Genomic DNA, 8,079 nt, shown 5'->3' with positions numbered 1-8,079 from the left:
ATATATATATATATATATATATATATATATATATATATATATATATACACACACACACACACACACACACAGGCTGCAACTGAAAGAACAAAACAATTCTGAAGAACATTAGCACATATACAAACATCAGATAAACTAGACTGCAGAGTAAATAATTTATGTTGGAAAATAGTATCTTTTAGCAATAAAGACACAGTTGTTTAAGAAACTATTAAAAATCCTCAGTTGTTATTGACAAATGAGTTGTAAGGGTCTGGAGAGATGGCTCAGCAGTTAAGAGCTGCTTGTGCAGAGAAACCAAGTTTGGTTCTCAGCATCCACATCACTTACATCTGTCTGTAACTCCAGCTCCAGGGGATTAGACACTCTTTTCTGGTCTCTGTCTTTACCCTCATACATATAAACATGCACATGGACACAGACACACAGACATATATGTAAGCAGACACATAATATTTTTTAAAAGTTTCAAGATACATAAAGCACAAACTAATAGACTTCAAAGTGAACTAGACAAGTCTACAGATGTGGTCATTGAGTTAAATCTAATTGCTAGAATGAATACAAAGAATTTCACTAAAAATGTAGAATGTTTGAAGAACACTATTAATTAACTTGGCTTAGCTGATGTTTATAGAATGCAGTATTCAAGAGCAGCAGGATTCATATTCCTTTCAAATTCACGTGGAGAATTTATCAAAGGATGTCATTTTTAGATCATAGAAAAGTTTCAGTAGGTTCTCTGACTTTAGATAAATTTAATTATAAACACATCACCAAAAGGTCTCTGGAAGATTCGGGACCACTTGGAAATTATATAATCTGAGTTTTTAAAGTTTTGGAGAGGTAAAGACAAGTCCCGATTGCTGAAGATATCATGTACATTGGACCAAAGAACCTGAGCTGAAGATAACCTGAAAGCCCTCTCCCTGAGAACTAGCCCTTATGGTACCAGAAAGAACAATGCAGCTTCCAACAGAAGGAAGCAGCCAGCAGTTCTACCAAGATCTGGTGACTGTGAACCCCAACAATGGCCAACATGGCAGAATAAGCCCTAAGGCCACAATAGTGGCCTGCACACACTGGTGGTAACCAGTAACTCTCTAATTTGATTTAAGGGCCATTTGACAAGAGGGAAATATGGCCCTCCATATCTGGGCAGGTAGAGCACTGGCCCTGGCATCACAAGAGTTAGAAATCATACCCTGCACCTAGCCTGGGAAGCACAGTAGAGCTGGCCCTGATGGTGAAGGTGCAGGCCTGTGCAGAAGGATTTTAATCCAACAACATGGCTACTCTGGAATACAGACATGCCCTTAGCACACACCTTTAATCCCAGAGAATGAGAGTAAAGTTAATTTGTGGAAAGAAGAGGTCATGTTTGAAAGTGATGTTTAATTGAGTGGCAGACAAAGTGATGAATCAGAGAAAGATTTGACACAACAGAATATTCCAACTTTCACAAGCACAAAAAGGAAAGGGAAACTACTCTAGAGAATGAGGGGAAAAAGAAGCAGGCTTTTTTCTCTTTTAATTTTGCAACTATTATTCTTTTTTAAATTTCTGTTTATTTATTTTTTATTAAATGCAGTTCATTCACTTTGTATCCCAGCTGTAGCCCCCTCCCTCATCCCCTTCCAATCTCACTCTCCCTCCCTCTTCTCCTCCCATGCCCCTCCCCAAGTCCACTGATAGGGGAGGTTCCTCCTCCCCTTCCCTCTGATCTTAGCCTATCAGGTCTCCTTAGGACTATCTGTATTGTCTTCCTCTGTGGCCTGGTAAGGCTGCTCAGCAATCAGGAGGAGGTGATCAAAGAGCCAGCCACTGTTCCCATTACTAGGGAACACACTTGGAGACTGAGCTGCCATATGCTACATCTGTGTAGGGATTCTAGGTTATCTCCATGCATGGTCCTTGGCTGGAGTATCATACTCAGAAAAGACCCCTAGGCCTAAATTTTTTGGTTCTGTTGCTCTCCTTGTAGAGCTCCTGTCCCCTCCAGGTCTTTCTATCTCCCCCTTCTTTCCTAAGATTCCCTGCATGCTGTCCAAAGTTTGCCTATGAGTCTCAGCATCTGCTTCAATACCCTGCTGGGTAGAGTCTTTCTGAGGCCCTCTGTGGTAGGCTCCTGTCCTGTTCCCTGTTTTCTTCTTTTTCCGATATCTATCCCACTTACCTTTCTGAGTAAGGATTGATCATGTTACCCAGGGTCCTCCTCCTTGCTTAGCTCCTTTAGGTGTACAGATTTTAGTATGTTTATCCTATAATATATGTCTAATATCCACTTATAAGTGAGTATATACCATGTGTGTCTTTCTGCTTCTGGGATACTTCACTCAGGATGATCTTTTCTAGTTCCTACCATTTGCCTGAAAATTTCATGATTTCCTTGTTTTTAAAAAGAGGCAGTTTTACAGAGACAGATTGCAGTGAAAGAACAAACTAGACACAGGTGAAGACAGAATGAGCCAGAGAATGGGAAGGAGCCAGAAGATTATAACATATTGCCAAAGTCAGTATGAGAACAAAAAGAGCAATTCAGTCAAAGGCCGAAAGAGAAGCCAATCAGTCATCTTGGAGAGGGGTTTGAGCCAGAAGAGAGGAGTTGAACTAGCTAGCCAGAGCTCAGAAAGAACTAGAAAAGATGAGCTTATTCAGCAGTATGTCTCAGAGCCTGAAAACACTCTAGGCCTAGATAAGATTGTATGGAAGCTAGAAGCTTCCAGGACTATGCCTAAGTTAGCAGATGGAGGCAAATAAAATTTACTTTTATTGGCCTGATGGTGTGAGAGCAGGAGAGCTACCCCTGCTCAGCACTCACGAAAACAGCCTCCACCTCCTCCCCTTCCCCTGCACCACAACTGGCCAGCACAGTAGAGCTGGCAGAGGGAGCTGGGTCCAAGGACATGAGAGCAGAAGAGCTAGCCTTGACCCTTGCTGGCTTCAGCATTGGGTGAGCTAGCCTGGGAAGTGCTGAAGAGCTTTCCCTGGTCATGTGGGTGCAGGAGAGCTGGGTGGCTGACCAACTCAGTTACTACCCAGGCCCAGATTCAGGGCTTTGAGTTGGCCCATCCAACATTTACCTCATCTATGAACTGCTAGAGCCTGTGAAAGGGCCAGTCCTGTAGATCCAAAGCTGCAAGATCCCCATGACACAGGACAACAGGATAGCTAGAGGATTCCCAGTGAGTTTCCAGTATTGATAGTGTAGCAGAAGCCAGAGCCTTCAAATCAGACCAGTGACTCATTGTAATGAGAATTTGGAGCAAAGAAGTTTGGGCAAAATATTATACTGTGAGAACATTGACACACCACAGCTTCCACAATGAGGGTGTTTGTTTGTTCGTTTGTTTTTGATTGGGGAAGTTTCAAGTCCATCTCCAAGGATAGGGAGATGAGTTTGATTGAATTTCAAGATGTAAAACTCACAAATAATCAATAAAATGCTATAGAGTGGGGGAGAGAGAGAGAAAGAGAATTTCTGGTGCTGGGAATCTACCCAGTTACCCTGGGCTAGATCTTGGAGCAGAACTGAAGACCACCACCTTACTAAACCAACATCATCCTTAACTACATTCTGAATATTTGTCCTTATTCCCACAGGTAAGTCCAGTTCTCTCTCCTTACAAGGAAACTTTTTGCAACAGATGTAGACCATTACAGAAAAGAACAACTGGTCAAAATGCAGAGTGGTGGAGCCTACTTCCAACTAATGTCTACAGTGCAAGTCCTGTACCTAAGGGTTAGGGATCATTGTGGAAGAGGGGGCAGAAAAATAGAGCAAGAGAAGCAGAAAGTTTGCTATGAGAGTCTATCTCTTAGACACACGAGAGAAACCACACCTGTGAAGTCTCAGCAACATGACTACCTAAGTGTTACCTGACCAAGGAAGACATCAATGCACATGTAAATGTGGAGGGGAAACTACACAAAGAACCACAGGCAACTAAGGAGTGTTGAAAGAGGGAGAAGCCATCTCTGCTGGGAGAAGCACACTGATTTGTTCCACAATATCGAACAGTCAGCACCATCTCCCAAAACATATGCAAACTATTAACATTATACAGACTGAACTGATTCTATTTACATACTTAGGAATACATACACACAAAGAAAAAGGGGCCATGAATTTAAAATGGGAGGGGTTACATGGGAGAGGTTGCAGGAAGGAAAGAAAAAGGAAGAAACAATGCAATTATAATCTCAATAAAATGATTTTACAAAAATTGAAGTTATATTAGTATATATTAAAATTTTTATTACATTATTTTAATAGAGTTAATATTTTAAATTTAAAAATAAAAACTTTGGGTCAACTTTAAAATACAAAAGAAATTACAAAACTTTTGCTAAGTAAAAAAAAAAAAGGAATATGAAAAGTATGAGTGGCTATTAAAGGACTAACTGGAAAACATTTTTTTTTTATTATTCTCATTAGTCACATTTTGTTAATTCTGTATCCCAGCTGTATCCCTCATTCCCTCCCCATCTCCCTCATCTCCTCCCTGCCCCTTTCCAAGTCCACTGATAGGGGAGGACCTCCTCCCCTTTCATATGACTCCGTTTTGTCAAGTATTTTCAGGACTGGCTGCAAAGTCCTCCTCTGTGGCCTAACAGTACTGCTCCTCCCTCGGGAGGTGGGGAGGTCAAAGAGACAGTCATTGAGTTTCTGTTAGAAATAGTCCTTGTTCCCCTTACTATGGGAAACCAATTGATTGCTGAGCTATCACGGGTCACATCCGAGCAGAGGTTCTAGGTTTTATCCTCTCATGGTCTTTGGTTGAGTGTCCATCTCAGAAAAGACCCTGTGCCCAGATATGTTTGGTCCTTGTGGAGCTCCTATCCTTTCCACATCAAACTCCCCTTCTTTCATATGATTCCCTGCACTCTGCCGAAGGTTTGGTTATGAGTCTTAGTATCTACTTTGGAACACTGCTAGGTGGAGTCTTTCAGCGGTAGACTCCTGTCATACATTCAATGCATATCGCATTTGTCTTTCTAAATGAGGATTGATCATCAAACCTCGTGTCCGCTTTCTTGATTATCTTCTTTAGGTGTATAGATTTCATTATGTTTATCATATCTTTTAGGTCTATATAAGCGAGTATATTCCATGTTTGTCTTTCTCCTTCTGGGATACTTCACTCAGAATGATCTTTTCTAGATCCCACCATTTGCCTGCAAATTTCATGATTTCCTCTTTTTTGATTGCTGAGTAGTATTCCATTGTGTAAAAATACCACAATTTCTGTACCCATTCCTTCGTTGATGGACATCTGGGTTGTTTCCAGGTTCTGGCTATTACAAATAAAGCTGTAATATGGTTGAGCAAATGTCCTTATTGCATACTTGAGCAAATTTTGGGTATATGCCTAGCAGTGGTATAGCTGGGTCTTGAGGAAGCACTATTCCTAATTATCTGAGAAAGCGCCAGATTGACTTCCAAAGTGGTTGTACCAGTTTACATTCCCACCAGCAGTGGAGGAGGGTTCCCCTTTCTCCACAACCTCTCCAGCATGTGTTGTCACTTGAGTTTTTCATCTTGGCCATTCTGATGGGTGTAAGGTGAAATCTCAGGGTCATTTTGATTTGCATTTCGCTAATGGCTAATGACGTTGAGCATTTCTTTAAGTGTTTCTCTGCCATTCTATATTCCTCTACAGAGAATTCTCTGTTTAGCTCTGTTCCCCATTTTTTAATTGGATTAGTTGGATTGTTGCTTTTCAGCTATTTTTTTTTTTTACTGGAAAACATTTATACCACAGAATATCTGCATTAATTTTAAGTGATAGAATTTGTCTTAAATTACTGACCTCAGATGCTACCTGCAGTAACTAATAAAATCAGAGCCAATTAACTCCTGAGTAAACAGAAGAAAAGTAATAGGGTAAAAAACCAAACAAGCGTAAGTGAACCCAGAGCCTGTTCCTTTGAAAAGATGAAAAAAATGATGAATTTCTATCAATAATCATTGAGAATAAAAAAGGAAGACACAAATGACCAATATCAGGCATGCAGCAGGCAATGCAGGTGCAATTTCCACAAATGCTACATGGGTAACAAAGACATGTTTGGAACAACCTTATGCCAAGATATTAAGCAACTTACAGGAAAAATGCCTTGAAAGTTCAGAAGAAATAGATCATGTGTCTATTGCAGTTATTTGAATATGGAGTCAACTCTTCCCTTAAGATCATTCCAGGCTTATGTGCTTTCATTGATAACTCTTTTTGTTCATTTGTTTTGTTTTTTTCCAGACAGGGTTTAATCTGTGTTGCTGTGGCTGTCTTGGAACTCACTCTGTAGACCAGGCTGGCCTTGGATTCACACAAGTCCTCCAGCCTCTGCCTTCCCAAGTTCTGGGATTAAAGGCATGTGTCACTATGCACAGTTTCATTGATAACTCTTACCAAACAGTTAATAATGAAGTAATACCAATTCTACAGAAAGGATTCCAGAAAGCTGTAGCTCATTTGATGTGGACGTTTCTCTTATACTTAAGTAAACAAATACAGTACACAAGGAAAATCGTTGAGCAACATCCCTTATAGATGTACATGCAAAATGCTTACCCAGACTTTAGCAAATCAGATCTAATGGTATACAAATAATCATCTACTTTCATTCCACTCACAATTTTTTCACTTTACAATAGCATAAAAGTGATACATGTGGGGTTCGAGTTAAGGGTGAATCCTGTTCTTGGAGAGAACTTCAGTTCTGTTCCTAGCACTGAAATTGGGCAGCTTATAAACAACTGTACCTCTAGCTCCAGAAGCCCTGATGTTTCTTTAGCATTTGAGGGAAGAAAGAAAGAAAGAAAGAAAGAAAGAAAGAAAGAAAGAAAGAAGAGAGAGAAAGAAAGAAGAAAGAAAAGAGAAAGAAAGAAGAAAGAGAAAGAGAGAGAGAGAAAGAAAGAAAGAGAGAGAGAGAAAGAAAGAGAGAAAGAAAGAAAAAAGAAAGAAAGAAAGAGGGAGGGAGGGAGGGAGGAAGGAAGGAAGGAAGGAAGGAAGGAAGAAGAAAGAAAGAAAGAAAGAAAGAAAGAAAGAAAGAAAGAAAGAAGAAAGAAAGAGAGAGAGAGAAAGAAAGCAAGAAGAAAGAAGAAATAAAGAAGAGAAAGAGAGAGAAAGAAAGAGAAAGAAAGAAAGAAGAAAGAAAAGAGAGAGAGAAAGAAAGAAAGAGAAAGAAAGAACAAGAAAGAAAGAGAAAGAATGAAAGAGAGAGAAAGAAAGAGAAAGAAAGAAAGAAAGAAAGAAAGAAAGAAAGAAAAAAGAAAGAGGGAGGGAGGGAGGAAGGAAGGAAGGGAGAGAGAAAAAGAGAGAGAGAGAAAGAAGGAAGGAAGGGAGAGAGAGAAAGAAGGAGGAAGAAAGAGGGAAAAACAAAGTGATACATAGTGAAATGAAATAGAGGTTGAATTTTGAGTTGTGGTCTTTCTCTAACACATTCTCCAATGTTTCCTTGTAATACTGAGTAGCAATCTTGAAAGGCTTAATTCCTGGACCACATGAATTCTGAACCATGCCCTAGATTGATAAAGCTATGTTGGCTACGTTGACTGACTTCTACTCACCTTCTACTCACCTCTGGGTTTTTTTTTTTTCCACCCTTGGATTCTCCTTCTGTGAGTCTTTACTAGTGAGCTGTGTTCCATGGATTCAGAGTTATTTAAGCCAATTAGCCAGTCTGTGCCTCTTTATTGGTGAGTTGAGGCCACATATGCTTAAGGTTACTATTGAAAGATCATTACTGATTCCTGAAAATGTGTTAGTTAGATGACTGTATTGTCTGTTCTTTCCCTTTCCCCAATTAGTGTCAGGTGTTTTGCTTTATAGTGCCGGCCATTACGGATTTCTTCCTATCGCCTTTGTTCATCCATTCCTTTTCAAGAAGTTTATTCTTTCCTGTGTTCTCAAGGTTGATAATTTTTTATATAGGAGCATGGTTTTCCTTCTTAAGATGTAGAACACTACTAAGTACTGGAACTACAGTTCCAGCTTGATGGTCTTTAACTACATTGGTTTGTATTTCTCTTTCTATGCCTATTGCAAAAGATAGTTTTGCTCTATATAGAAATCTATG

This window comes from Psammomys obesus, unplaced genomic scaffold, assembly GCF_907164565.1.
Source record: "Psammomys obesus unplaced genomic scaffold, mPsaObe1.curated_primary_1811, whole genome shotgun sequence".
NCBI lineage: Eukaryota > Metazoa > Chordata > Mammalia > Rodentia > Muridae > Psammomys > Psammomys obesus.
This window is presented reverse-complemented; position numbering follows the sequence as displayed.